The sequence below is a fragment of the Solanum verrucosum genome, unplaced genomic scaffold (assembly GCF_900185275.1).
Source record: "Solanum verrucosum unplaced genomic scaffold, falcon-dt-bn FXZP01000318.1, whole genome shotgun sequence".
Lineage (NCBI taxonomy): Eukaryota > Viridiplantae > Streptophyta > Magnoliopsida > Solanales > Solanaceae > Solanum > Solanum verrucosum.
Window position 1 is genome coordinate 186,482 of NW_026019897.1, and position 15,859 is coordinate 202,340.

Genomic DNA, 15,859 nt, shown 5'->3' on the forward strand with positions numbered 1-15,859 from the left:
AAAAGCGTAAACTGAATCCTATCAGTTTAGACCCCAATTAATTACCAAAAAATGAAACTAAGTCATGGGGTATGGAAAAGACCATAATGCCCTTCAAAAACCCGGATTAGACTTTCCTTAATTGAACAGTCCAACTTCCAATGGGAATATCTGACTCATAGAAACTCGGAATTGCACAGACTCGGCGGCGTTGGAAAGTTAGTTCCAAAATCTTTCATACGGTATCTAGAAGCACACCTAACTTTTCTTGAGCTAGGAGTTATGGTCGTTTGAAATTGACCAAAAACCCAAACTTAACATAATAAATTTCCAGATTTTTCATTCTTTCCAAAAACAACTCTTTCTAATTCTAGCTCTTTCTAGTTCTTTCAAAAAGTGAGGTGTTACAACAACTATGTCTCAAAAGCAATGCAAATGATGACATGTTCACACAATTAATGAAGAGATGACCATTTCCATATCAATGCAAAATTCATAACAACACAATCGTGATACAACGTCAAGAATAAATCAGTTAGTCTTTCCAATCATTCTCAACACATCACACATCAATATATAACCAAGTTACCTTTTATTACTTGTTTCTCCTCGTTAGGATCATTCAACGTAAACAAGTTAACCCATCACCGAGTTCCATGACTCTCCAACACATACAGCAAGGAAATACACAATTCTATACACTTAACAAATGTCGAAAAATCCACTTACCTCAGTTAATCAACAATTCACTCCGGGACTTGAGCCTTCCCCTTTCGTTGGGTTCCAAATCAATAAAATCTATTCAAATAAATAACCATAATAAGATTTCAAAACTAACAACACCCATATTACAATATGTCTAGCCTAGACCAAAAAACTCACCCAAACCTAAAATCAAGTTCCTAAATCTTGATGCCAATTAACATGTCAACTCTTTCAATTTTCTCCAAATTTCAAGCCTAGTTTCAATTCCTTCAAATATCATAAATCTAATGGTATTCATATAATATTTAGTTATACCAATATTATCAAAAACTTGAACCATATTAATATAGTACAACACGAAATTTTCCAACACTTAAACAAGTTACAGAAAATGCTCGGATTCAACTACAGAAAAGAACAAACAATATATAAGGAATAGCTAACCCATATTAATTAAATTGCCATACATTCCACCTCCATTACCTAATGATTGCCCATCTCGCGCAGTACTTATCATTTTACTATTAATTTGAAAAAATGAGAACTGACAAAATTAAAATAAATTCTTGTCATCGAATGCCTTCAACACTATACTAGAACTAACATATAATATTTACTCAATCATCCATAGGCATAAAACATCATTGAAGTTTATATAATTGTACCGGAAACAACTTTTTTCAACCCTATCGATGTCGAATTTGAGTTCTCCTTTCAGCCATAAATTGTATAAAAAGAATAATCTTTGCCTCTCTTTCTTTAAAATTATATTTTTATGTATAAGTTAAATGATATAGGATATTAAATAAAATATGGACTTGGCCCATTATCTACCAATTAAATTAATTGTCTAAAAAATAACATGTCAGTTAATTAACTAAAGTTAAATGAATAGTTCAAAATTCTCAAACCAACTTCACCAACTGAATAGAAATGACTTGCGACAACTATCAGAAGGGGTAAAATGGTAATTTTGTAAAAAATTTCAAAAATGACCTTAAGGGTCATTATATTATCCACCACTAAAAACCATGTTAATCCTCGAACATAAAGTAAAAGAAAGTACCTAAAGCCTTGAAGAGCTGAGGATATTTGACACGCATATCGAACTTTGCCTCCCAAGTCGCCTCACCAACTGAATTGTGCTTCCAATGCACCTTCATTGAAGGAATCTGCTTTGTCCTAAGGTTTCGTACCTACCAATCCAAAATGGATATAGGCTCCACCTCAAAAGATAAATCTAGACCCAACTCAACTGAATCAAGAGAAAGCACATGAGACTCATCCGACACATACTTCTGAATCATGGAGACATGAAATACAGGATTAACAGTCGACAAACTAGGTGGCAAGACCAACTTATAGGCCACCTCTCCTACTTGACTCAAAATATTAAAAGGTCCAATGAATCTAGGGATAAGAATTCCATTATTCCCAAACCTTATTACACCCTTCATAGGTGATACTCAGAGCCAAACATAATCATCCTCCATAAACACTAGGACACGAACTCACCGGTCTGCATAACTCTTTTATAGACTCTAGGCTATCTACAGTCTATCCTGAATTATACGGACCTGCTCCATATCATCTTTTGCCAAGTTTGTATCCAAAGAGTCCATCTCCACCGAATCAAACCAATCAACCGGAGATCTACATTGTCTGCCATACGATACCTCAAATGGGGCTATTATTGAAGGCAAAATCTGCTAAGGGCAAATGTCGATCCCATATAGCACCTAAATCGATCACACAAGCTCGAAGTATGTCCTCAAACACCTAATCGTTCACTCGTACTGGCCATCTGTTTGAGAGTGAAAAGCTATACTCATATCTAACCGACTATCCAAACTATGTTGTAATGCCTTTATGAAATGCGAATTGAACAATAAACCTTGATCGGAAAGAATAGAAACCAGGATTCCATGTAGTCACACAATATAATTGATATAAGCTCGGCTAACTTCTATGCCATATACTTCATCCAAATCAGAATGAAGTCGACAAACTTGGATAGCCTGTCAACAACAACCTAAATAGAGTCATAACCCCCCACTATGGTAGGCAACCCTACAACAAAGTTCATAGTGATCTGCTCCCACTTCCAAGTAGTAATAGACATCCTCTGAGATATACCCCCGGGCCACTGATGCTAACATTTGACATGTTGCCAAGTCAAACACGTAGAAACAAAGTCTGCAATATCTCTCTTTATGCCACATCACCAGTAATGCTGAATCAGATCATGATACATCTTCGCCACTCCCATATGAATGGAATATCGAGAACTATGGACCTCCTGAAGAATCAATCTATTCAACTCGCCCATATAGGGCACATAAGTTATGCCTCCGATCCTCAAGACTCCATCAGAATCAAGGAAAACCTCCTTGGCTTCACCGCTTAACACTTTGTCTCAAATAAGACACAACTTTTCATCATCAACCAATTGGTGCTCACAAATCTGCTAGACTAAGGAAGACTGAGCCTCAATAAAGCAAATCATACCACCATTCTTCTCTGAAATCTACAACTAGACAAGACTATTAGCTAATCATTGAACATCTTTAGCCAATAGTCTTTCCTCAATACTGAGCGCGACAAGACTCTCCATGCTAGGAGTCTTCCTACTCAAAGCTTTAACAGCCACATTGGCCTCCCCAGGATGATATAGAATGGTCACATCATAGTCCTTAAGAAACTCAAGACATCTACGCTGCCTCAAGTTTATTTCCCTCTAACTGAAGATGTATTGAAGACTCTGGCGATTGGTGAAGATCTCACAATGCACCCCATACAAATAGTGATGCCATAACTCAAGCGCAAACACTATGACTGCCAACTCAAAATCATGAGTAGGGTAGTTCTTCACATGAGTCTTCAACTACCTAGAAGCATAAGCAATCACCTGCTCCTTCTGCATCAATGCACCACCCAAACCGACTCCTGAAACATCACAATAAACATTAAAGTCCACACCCTCCATAAGTAGAGTTAACATAGGAGTCAAAGTCAACAAAGTCTTGAGATTTCAAAATTTCTCCTCACACTCATCGGACCACTAAAAACCCACACTATCGAGTCAATATGGTCAACAGAGTTGTGATAGTAGATAAAATCTAAACAAACCATCGATAATATCCTGCCAATCCCAAAAAACTCCAAATCTTGGTAGGAGAAGTAGGTTGCATCTAACCTCTAACTTCCTCAATCTTGAATAGATCCACTCTAATACCATTTTTGTACACCACGTGTCCCAAGAATGCCACAAAATTAATCTAGCACTCACTCTTATAGAACTTGGCATACAACTTCTCTTCCCTCAACCTTTGAAGTACAATCCTCAAGTGTCGAACATGGTCCTCCTCAGTCCTGGAGTACACTAAAATATCATTGATGAAGACAATAACAAAAGAATCTAGGTATGGTTGAAACACCTCGGTCATTAACTCTATGAACGCTACAGAGGCATTAATCAACCCAAACGGCATCACTAGGAATTCATAATGGCCATACCTAGTCCAAGAGACTATCTTAGGGACATCCGATGCGCTAATCTTCAAATGATGATACCTGGACCTCAAATCAATCTTAGAGAACAACGATTCTCCCCAAAGTTTATCAAATAAGTCATCAATAAGCGAAAGAAGATATTGTTTCTTCACTGTTACTTTGTTCAAATGCTTGTAGTCAATACACATCCTCATCGTCCCATCCTGCTTCTTCACTAAAAATATCAGAGCACCCCTAGATGACACACTAGGGCGAATAAACCCCTTACTCAACAAATTCTGCAACTAATCCTTCAACTTTGTTGGAACCATATGATAGGGAAGAATAGAAATAGTCTTAGTGCACAGCTCCAAATCAATAGCAAAGGTAATACCCTATTGGGAGGAACATCTGAAGATCAATAGGAAATACATCAGGAAACTCTTGAACCATGGGAATAGAATCCATTAGAGATAGCTCAACACTAGTGTCCCGAATGAAGGCTAAGTAGTACAAACACCCTCTCTGAACCAATCTCTATGCATGTATGAAGGAGATAACCTTTCTAGGGTAAGAACAACTAGAAACCTTCTACTTAACCCTCGGAACACCTAACATTGCTAAGGTAACATTCTTAGCATTACAATCGAGAATAGTATGATAAAGAGAAATCCAATCCATACCCAAAATAACATCATAGTCTACCATCCCAAAATGATTAATTCTACCCAAGTGTAATACCCTTCCAAAGAAACAAGACATGATCTACTTGATCAACCACTAAGGGCTCACCCACGAGTGTCGAAAAATAAATAGGCAGCATTCTATAACACATCATATCAAATCTAGCAGCAAAATTGGCACACACATAAAAGAATGTAGACCTTGGATCAAATAATATAGACGTAGATTGATAACATAAAAGGACCATATCTATAATAACTACATTAGAAGTCTTTGCCTCGGGTCACCCTGAGAAAGCATAAAATGGACCTCCTCTACCACCTCCAACCTTGGTAGTACCTCTATCCCCTCTCCATTGAGTTGCAATACCGCTACTAGATGCTCTACCACCTCTACCTGACGGTAATCTAGTCTAAACTAAAAAATTATATTAGGGTCATACCCGACCCTACTATAAAGGACACTATTACATTATGTAATCGATATCTCCACAACAAAAGCAAAACCTTTGACTTGGGAACTATTGTGCGGATCCTAAACAACCACCATAACTGCCTCATCTAGTGGGTCGTTGATGTGAACTATATGAGCCCTAACCTGCATCACAACCTTACTAACTTCACTCAAGATTTCATATGAGCCTACAAAACTAGGACTAAACTTCCCAAACTCAAAGCACTTCTCAAGGTGAGTATTCTAAGCCAATATAAATCATGGACATCAAAGACATTCAATGACTTTACCCTCAAGAACCTCATCTTCCTCATGGGAGTAAACTTATACAGACTTTTCTAAGCACCATGTCTTTCAATTCTAAGGTCGGGGCAAGTGATGAGTCCACAAATTGGACTCATTTAAGGCTATATTTTAATAGAAATTGTGTCCTCAAATGCTTATTTTACCTCAATATCTGATGAAAACCCTTAAGTTTCTGGTATTTCAAGTTTGAAGGAAAGCATGGACACTACGTCACAAAAAGGAACGAAAAGGCTGAAAAGAATGAAGAAATGAAGACCTGAGGATCGCCGAGTCCACTTGGCGAGTCGCCGAAGGGTCTTACTTTGCCTTTTGTTCCAGTGTGCTGAGCCCTGAAGGAAAGGATCAAGTCGGCAAAAAAGGGAGCAGTCGGCGCATCGCTGAGAAGTTCTGCGAAGCAGTAACATGCCTCCCAATGACCCAGAGCACACGATGCTGAAGGTTGGTGCAAGAGGGTGATGAACTACACCAAAGGGCGACTCGCCGAGTTGATCAGCGATTCCGACTAACGACGTCAAATAATCCATTGCAGCACAAATTTGTGAAAACTATAAATACTAGTTAGAGTTGTAGTTTTAAGAGTGGAACAATTATTATAATTTTCGTATAGAATAGTACTTTTTGATTTTTTTGCTCTAAATTTGAGAGGGTTTTGAAGACTTGAAGATCCAAAGGGTTTCATTTTCAAGATTTGGATTTGGGTCTCTTGGATTCTTCATTCTTGGCTTATAACAAGACTTAAATTTTCATACCCATTTCAATGCAAGCTCATTTTGGTATAATTTTCTATCTCTTATATATGTGTGGCTAAAAACCCCAATTCTTGGGGTGTGATTTAGCGAATTGATGTGAGGTCAAAATACATATTTTTAATCATTATTTGCCTCACATTTAGTATTTATATTTGTCCTTTATAAGCATAAATTTTATGGATTGTGCTAAATTGTGTATTTTATTTGTAGGATTAAATTGATGGAAAATTGGAGATGTTTGGAGCTAAAACGAATTAAAGATGGAAAGTTGAAGAAGGAAATCAAGCAGACAGCTTAATGGAAATAAGTTAATATAATATTAATATAATTTATATGCAAATAAGGAAAGAAAAACTTACCTGCTGGTCCACGTATCAGGCAGCAACATCAAAGAAGTTACACGCACAAAATTGGAAGCTACATGCCGAGAAAAAGGAATCCAATTCCTTTCGGGTTTTGATTTCCTAATTTGTTTGGACTCAATTATTTTATTTAGGGTTTCCTACATCTATAAATAGGGCATGGAAAAAATTATTAGGGAGGCCAAGAACCAAGATACAAAACACAATATAAATTTTCTTCTAGCTTAGGAACTTTGGAAGAGCCGCCGTGAAGGCCGGAGAATTGTGGTTTATTCTTTCTTCTCCTTTATTATTTATTTGTATTCGTGATTAATAAAAGATAGTTTAGCTATTGTTCTTAAATTTTTATGATTAACACAAGCATATTTATTTTAATAAATTTTGATTGTGTTTTTGAGATAATGAGTAGCTAACTTTCATAACTAGGGTTGTGGGAACCATAAGCGATTAACAAAGTATGAATAATAACTAAGAAATTCTTGAATAGTGTCTTGCATGCATTGATAATTCTTTCGTTTAGAAGTCTTTTTAACGAGTGCACGCGTTAGAACTCGCCTTGTTGCTACTTGCCGGACCAAGGAGGTAATCAACAAGAAAAGAATTATCAACATAGATTTAGTGTGATACTATCTAATAGGCTAGTGTCGATTGGTGCGAAGTAATAACTAAGCCAAACATCGATTATGATGTCTAATATGAGGTAAAGGTAAGGGTTAGTAAATTATACACACGTAGCCGGACCAAGGTGCGGGGTGAAATTCTCTAGATGCCGGACCAAGGATTTAGAGATACCTAACTTATCACTTTGCATGTAATACACTAGAAAAGGATTACTATTATTAGGATTACCGCGTTATGAGCTTATGGGGAACACATTCCTAGTTACTTTTAATAATCGGAATATAAATAAATACTTAGTTCAAAGCTATCTTTTTATTGTTTTTATTTTATTTTATTTTATTTCAATTTAAATCCCCCATTTTTATAACGACTATCGAGTTCAATATTTACTATTGACAATATTCTTCCATATTCTCTGTGGGATCGACCTCGACTCATAGTTGGGTAAATATATTGCATACGATCGTTTATATTTCTTTTCAAGAGGTATATTTGAACGTTATCAAAAATGGCGCCGCTGCCGGGGAATATGGCTTAGAAATTTTCTTTAGTATTTATTTTGACTTGTAGTCTTTTTTGTTTCTTAGGATTAGTTTAAAATTTTATTTTTTTTATTATTATTATCATATTTCTTTTACTCTTCTTGAGATGTCATCTGAAAAAATATGTTGTGAAAAGTGTTCTTGCAATTCTTGCCCTTCTGATTTTATGGGTTCGTATAAGTTAGTCTTTTTTGATCAATTAGATGAGTTGTATGGGGACATGGAAGATTTGTTAATACTTTGCTATAAATCAATATGTAAGCGCAATTCTGAATATAAATTTGAATTTGATCTCTATTATTTAGATATTGAGTTGAGTGCAAAGATTAAATCATATGAAACCCAACAATTTAGTAATAATATGTGTGAGGAAGAAAAAATACTTATAAGTCAACTTGAAGAGCTAAGAGTGGAGGGTCAATTGCTTGATTATACTGTTATTGATGTTGTCACTGTTGAGAAGAGTGCACTAGAGTTATGTAATGAAGTAGATAATATTATTTTTAAAAACTCTAGTATGTGTAAATATGAGGATGTAAAAAATAATGCAATTCATAAGGTAGGGTGCATTGGACCTTATTCCAATCATTTTTCTACATTATGTTTAGATGATGAGAAATTAATCGAGCCATCTGAGCCTATAGAAGAGTGTATTGAGGAGGAACAATGTGTCTATATTCTTGAATTTATTGTTCCAAGATCGGAGAATTACATTCCTCACTTAGGATCCAAGAAGTGCATAATGCAATATCTATTGCTTGGGACCTTTATTTTTATACCACCACCTCTTGACCGTAATAGAAAAATTGATTCAAAATTGGGGGTGCAATTCATATCTTCAAAGTGGAAGGAAAAATAGTAAAATTGATGGTGTCGTGCCGCGACGTTAAATTAAGCACTTATTGGGAGGCAACCCAATTAGTAGTTTAACTTCTTATTTTATTTTATTACTATCATTTTTTTTTCTTTTCTTGTTTTTGCAGATTAGGGTAAGTCTGAGCCAAGGAACATGTTTGAGCTTAATTGTGGGGTGTGTTCAACCCTTGATGAAAATAAAGAGGACATGCTACTAGCTAGGTCATGAGACCTCAGGGAGTTTTTCTAACCCTTGTTTTAAATTTTATTTAATGCTTTGGGGACATAGCATCTTTTTAAGTGTGGGGTGGAGGAATAAATTCCTAGTTTTTACTGCTTTATTGAGTCTTTTTTTTATTAGGATGGGTTCCTTGGCTTTTGTTTTCGGTTCTTTTCCCGAGGATAGTCCCTTTGAACCGAGTGTCTTTTATTTTTTAGGAATAAATTTTATTTTTGTTTTAATTTTTTTTTGGAGAGAAAAGAAAAGATCCTTTTGAGTTATGTGATACTTACTGTTTGGGCCTAATTTTGAGAAGTACTTTCTTGTGAATGCTTGATAAAAAAAAATTACAGACTCTTTGACATCTAAGTTCATGGTTGTGACTTTGTATATAACTTATTTTGTAGTTTGTTATGATCCTGTCTCTCTTAGAAGTGGAATTGATCCATCTTGATTGATACTTGTGCCAAGTGTGGTGAGATTTTGTTTATTCCATGTTTTGCATCTTAGTCTAGAACTTGCCCTGCATGTTATTGAAGCGAAATAAAAAGTGTTGCTTTGTTTAGGATATGATAATAGGCTTTCTTTGATTTGTCTGGTAAAATTTAGCCTTTTCAGATATTTTATCACTAGTTAGCCTTTTTGAGCCTGTAGCCTTTTGTTGGTAGCCATATTTTACCCTTGACTATTTTGTTGAATCCCTAGTTTTTGCACCTTGCTTCCCTGAGCATTATAGCATAGACTTATTTCAATTATCAATTCGGAAAAAAAAGAAGGGATGGTTGAGTGAAAAGGTAATCAATGATAGCTACAAAGTGTTTAAAAGCCCTCTTTGAAAGAATGTAACATGAAAAAAAAAAGAAGTTACCTTGATGATGGCCCTGGTCCTTCCAAGGACATCGTGCACCTTAACGCATGTAAAATACGTAAGTTGAGGGTGGCTATTATGAAGGAAAACTATAAAAAAAAAAGAAAAAAAAAAGAAGAAGGAAAAGATTGAATCATTCTTGAGATGAGAATTACTTGTGAAATAATTGTTGAAGAGAGGGCTGAAAATAAAGAGAAGAAATTAATGGGTGATGAAGTCTAAAATTGCAAAGTGCTTAAGGAAGTGTAAGTCACTATTATATAGTTTTCCTACCCGTCCCCTAGCCTACATTACAACCCGTTAAAGTCCTATTTGATTCTATTCAAGCATGCTTAATTAGTGGAGATGTACATAATGGGCAAGCATATGGTTCTTTGTGCATACATGTGAATTTTCATTGTGAGTGTGAGAGTGTTCTTTGATGCGAAGTCCTTAATTTATATTTAATATTTTGATTTGAGTGTGTGGACTATTTCTTCTTGTGAGGGCACTTGTTTCATGATAGATTGGTGATTTTATTAACTTTCTTTGATGAGAGTAAGTGAGCAAGCTTAAAATTTGATGAGTTCAAAGTCCTTCCTTAAGGTTAGGAGGTTAGAAGTTTGTTGTTTATTTGGATGTCTTGCATAATGATTGAGAAATCTATGTGATGTTTTGAAAATGGTATATGGCCTAATTGTTTGTAATAACCAAAGTGCTGACATTGCTAGTATGATTTTTTTTGGGGATGAGCTTTAATGTTTGCTCGAGGACGAACAAAAGTTTAAGTGTGGGGTGTTGATGTGAGGTCAAAATACATATTTTTAATCATTATTTGCCTCACATTTAGTATTTATATTTGTCCTTTATGAGCATAAATTTTATGGATTGTGCTAAATTGTGTATTTTATTTGTAGGATTAAATTGATGGAAAATTGGAGATGTTTGGAGCTAAAACGAATTAAAGATGGAAAGTTGAAGAAGGAAATCAAGCAGACAGCTTAATGGAAATAAGTTAATATAATATTAATATAATTTATATGCAAATAAGGAAAGAAAAACTTACCTACTGGTCCACGTATCAGGCAGCAACATCAAAGAAGTTACACGCACAAAATTGGAAGCTACATGCCGAGAAAAAGGAATCCAATTCCTTTCGGGTTTTGATTTCCTAATTTGTTTGGACTCAATTATTTTATTTAGGGTTTCCTACATCTATAAATAGGGCATGGAAAAAATTATTAGGGAGGCCAAGAACCAAGATACAAAACACAATATAAATTTTCTTCTAGCTTAGGAACTTTGGAAGAGCCGCCGTGAAGGCCGGAGAATTGTGGTTTATTCTTTCTTCTCCTTTATTATTTATTTGTATTCGTGATTAATAAAAGATAGTTTAGCTATTGTTCTTAAATTTTTATGATTAACACAAGCATATTTATTTTAATAAATTTTGATTGTGTTTTTGAGATAATGAGTAGCTAACTTTCATAACTAGGGTTGTAGGAACCATAAGCGATTAACAAAGTATGAATAATAACTAAGCAATTCTTGAATAGTGTCTTGCATGCATTGATAATTCTTTCGTTTAGAAGTCTTTTTAACGAGTGCACGCGTTAGAACTCGCCTTGTTGCTACTTGCCGGACCAAGGAGGTAATCAACAAGAAAAGAATTATCAACATAGATTTAGTGTGATACTATCTAATAGGCTAGTGTCGATTGGTGCGAAGTAATAACTAAGCCAAACATCGATTATGATGTCTAATATGAGGTAAAGGTAAGGGTTAGTAAATTATACACACGTAGCCGGACCAAGGTGCGGGGTGAAATTCTCTAGATGCCGGACCAAGGATTTAGAGATACCTAACTTATCACTTTGCATGTAATACACTAGAAAAGGATTACTATTATTAGGATTACCGCGTTATGAGCTTATGGGGAACACATTCCTAGTTACTTTTAATAATCTGAATATAAATAAATACTTAGTTCAAAGCTATCTTTTTATTGTTTTTATTTTATTTTATTTTATTTTATTTCAATTTAAATCCCCCATTTTTATAACGACTATCGAGTTCAATATTTACTATTGACAATATTCTTCCATATTCTCTGTGGGATCGACCTCGACTCATAGTTGGGTAAATATATTGCATACGATCGTTTATATTTCTTTTCAAGAGGTATATTTGAACGTTATCACGAATATGGGTTAAGATAATTGTTGGGTCTTGCTTGCTGATAGTTTAATCGTAGTTTGATTGTGATTTCGTTTAGTAGTTCTGGATGAATTTAATGAATTTGTAGTTGCAAATACAAGTTTATTTATGTGCTTTTCGGCTTGCTCGAGAGAGAGAGATCGTAAAACTAAAACTACTAAATTGATGGTCGGTGCAAGTGGGTTGACATGAGGTTCAGCTCGAGAGAGTGAACCCTAGTCCCATGTCCACACACTCAGCTCAAGAGAGTGAGTGGGTTAAGGTGTAGGCTGGTCTTCATGCGGCAAGTAGGTGTCCGAGAGGAACGCATTTGAAACGGGGTAAGTTGCTCTAGAGAGAGTCTATCCCCCTTAAAGTTTAGCCTATTCACAATTATTCTATGAATCTTCTATCGAAAGCATGTACCCAATAATCTAGCTTAACCCGTATTCCTGTCACATCCCAAGGATCCCCTCTCATTACTAGAAACCCTTGTTTATTTTGCTGTTTTTACTTACTAGTGACAAAACCCCCATTGTTAATTGACACTCTTGTGTCCCCCTTTAATTTACAATGTTTTTAATCGTTAATGTTTTTAGCTACGAATAGTTAGAACTAAGTTTATTCTCAAAACCACTCTCTTGGGAACGATCCCAACCCTTGGTTGGGTTACTAAACTATTGTACGATCGTAGACACTTGCATTGGAAGTTGTGTCTTGATTACGCAAAAATCAAAATGGCGCCGCTGCCGGGGAGTGGTGTTATTTGATAATTCTCAGATAAGTAGGAGTTTTGTTCTTCTTAGTTGTAGTTTTACTTACTTAATTTTTAGTTTTGTTTTGCTTGTTTGTGTATTGAAACAAAAAAGATGAGCATGAATGGTAACTATGGGTACCAAATGGACCAAGGTTATCTTCTCTCTACCCAGAGCCAAAAGAGGGGTGGCCTCATGAAAATGAGGCAAACCTCACTAATGAAACTTGAGTGAGGAGTTGCGTCGTGCCACGACGTTAAATAAGGCGCTTCTTGGGAGGCAACCCAAGATTTCACCGCTTTATTTTTGCTTTAAGAAATAATGGTATGTTGTTTGCGTAGGTCAAAGTATGGAAAGTGAGTGAAAAGTGTAAATGGGCAAGCCAAAGGTCCAGTCGGCGTATCGCCGAAGAAGTCAGCGACCTCGACTTAGACCGCCATTAGACTAAAGACAACTTCAAAGTGGAGTCTGTAAAACTCGGTGTGCCCAAGAAATTATTGGCAAATCGCCGACCTGGTTGGTGATTGTGATCTAGTCCGCCGTTTGGACCCCTAGTTTAACTGGAGGTCCAGTAAAACTTGGCGAGGTAAGTATCCACTCGGCGAGTCACCGAATGGATCGGTGACCACTAATGAGTCCACAAATTGGACTCATTTAGGGCTTTATTTTGATAGAAATAGTATCCTCGAATGCTTATTTTGTCGCAATATATGATGAAAACTCTTAAGTTTCAGGTATTTGAAGTTTTAGGGGAAGCATGGACACTTAGGCGCAAAAAGGAACAAAAAGGCTGGAAAGAACGAAGAAGCTACAGCCTGAGCATTGCCAAGCATCTTTGGCGATTCGCCGAAAGGATAGACTCCGCCCTTTGTTCCGGTATGCAAAGCCCTGAAGGAAGAGGATCAAAAAGGCGATGAAAGGAGCAGTCATCAATCTTAAAGGTTCACATCTAACCCCTCAATTTGCCCTTCAAGGCTAAGAACCAAGATTCAACCCTAACTTCTAGAAATACCAAGTTAGATAGGGTAATTTCATGATTCAACAACTTAATAATATAAACACCATCAATTGACAAGCTTACATGATCAATCAAGTCATACCCTAGTTCACAATTTAGGAGGAAGGGGAAATCATGGGTCCAAGGGGAGATTTTCATCAAAATCCATCAATACTCCATTAATCCAATCATAAATCATCATAATCAATCATAATAAACTTTAATTAAACAATTAAATTCATTTTGAAAGAAGACCCATGACTAGATTTGAAAAACCCTAGAATTGGGAAATTTGGAAACATAGTTGAAGGGGCTTCTTGGTGATAGCTAACCAAGAATGAAAAGCATCCATACCTTAGACTTAGAATCCCATCAAATTCATATGAAAAATCCCTCTTCTTGAAGCTCTAGCTTAATCTCTTCCTTTGTTCTTCAATGGAGTCTAGAGAGAAGATTTTGGGAGGGAAAGTATTTGGGTTTTGATTTGGGGTCTTGGGTTATAATGACTTAATGACTTAGTTTAGGGTCTTATTAGACTTAAATTGGTGGTAAATTAACTAATTAACTGACCTACCTTAACCCCTAATTAAATAACTAATCAATTCCTAAACCCCTAACTTAAAACTAAAACTCAAAAACTATCACCACCTACGGACCACCCATCCACGGATCGTGGATGGGTTCACGGGGCATCAAAGGGGATTCGTGGATAGGTACTGAGGCTAAATGTTGCAGGCCTTAACAAGCCTTGACCCACGACCCCAACCCATGGGGCGTGGATCCAACCACGGCCAGTAGATGACAATCATGGGTTGCTGCAAATTGGTAGTTTTAGGGGCTGCTTTGGGGTTCCCCTCAAGGACCCCTTGGGTAGTCCTTGGGGGATCGTACCCGGACGTTTAACCCCTATAACCCTTATTCTAAGTACGGAAACCATTTCTTGTGATTTTAACCCTCATACATCACTCCAAAACTCTTACGAAAGGCTCTAGAACGCACTAGTTCAACTTACAAATATCCGGGTTGTTACAGATGGATACACCCCTTCTCACCTCCTATCCATCACTCTCTCACATACTTTCATAGTGTGTCTAGCAACTTGATACCCCTATAATTGTTACAATTTTGAATAATACCCTCGTCTTGTACAATAGAACCATTATACTCCACGTCATTGTTTGGGTCTTTTTCATCTCAAAATGACATTAAGCAAATCAGTTAGTTAGACACTTCATACCTACCATGTTTGTGATCTTCCAAAACTCCAATGAAGCCTCATATAGTCGGTTTGATCTTCCCTTCTCATCCTACTAATAGAAAGCTTAACTTCGCCAACTGTAATACACCTACAATACCCAAATTTTTTATGTCTCACAAAGTGCTCCAAATCATCCAGCATGACATCTCTATCTCATTCTTCAGTCAATAGTTTGTGGAAGTAAGGTTACCATCTTCGTTTAATGAAGGTTTTTTCCACCAACATCTTGTCTTCTTCATCTTTGATACACGTTACTTGATTCAAGTTTCGAACCTTTCCCTCTTTCACCTTCGTGAGCCGCAATTTCTTATCTCCGCCTTAGTCCCCTAGTTCTCCACACACTCATTGAAAAGTTGTTGTCTTTGATGTTGTACCTGCACATTGCCTCCATCATTACCACTGGGGGTGTTCATGGTTCAGTATGGATCGATTATTGGTTAAAACCAAAACCAAACCAGTCTAGTCGGTTTTTTTAATTTCTAAAACCAAACCAAACCAAACGAGAAACATAACTGTCGGTTTGGTTCAGTTTTTCTGGTTTTTTTTGGTTTGAAAGTAATAAAAAAAATTAAGGACATATGTATCTCGATAGACACAAACAACTAGAACATGAACAATCCACATAAAAGCTATTGTCGGTTCAATTAAGCAATTAAGAAATACTAGAGTTATTATTACACAAACAAAGTGTTTCAATTAAGAGAAAATGTAACTATCTTATGTGAGGCATGGTACGTAATGACTAAAATAAAGGATTTTATTGGACTTGGACTTAAGAAAGTAATAATAGTTGAACTAAAATTTAAGTGTTGGGCTTGAGAAAATGGTAAAGTTAAAG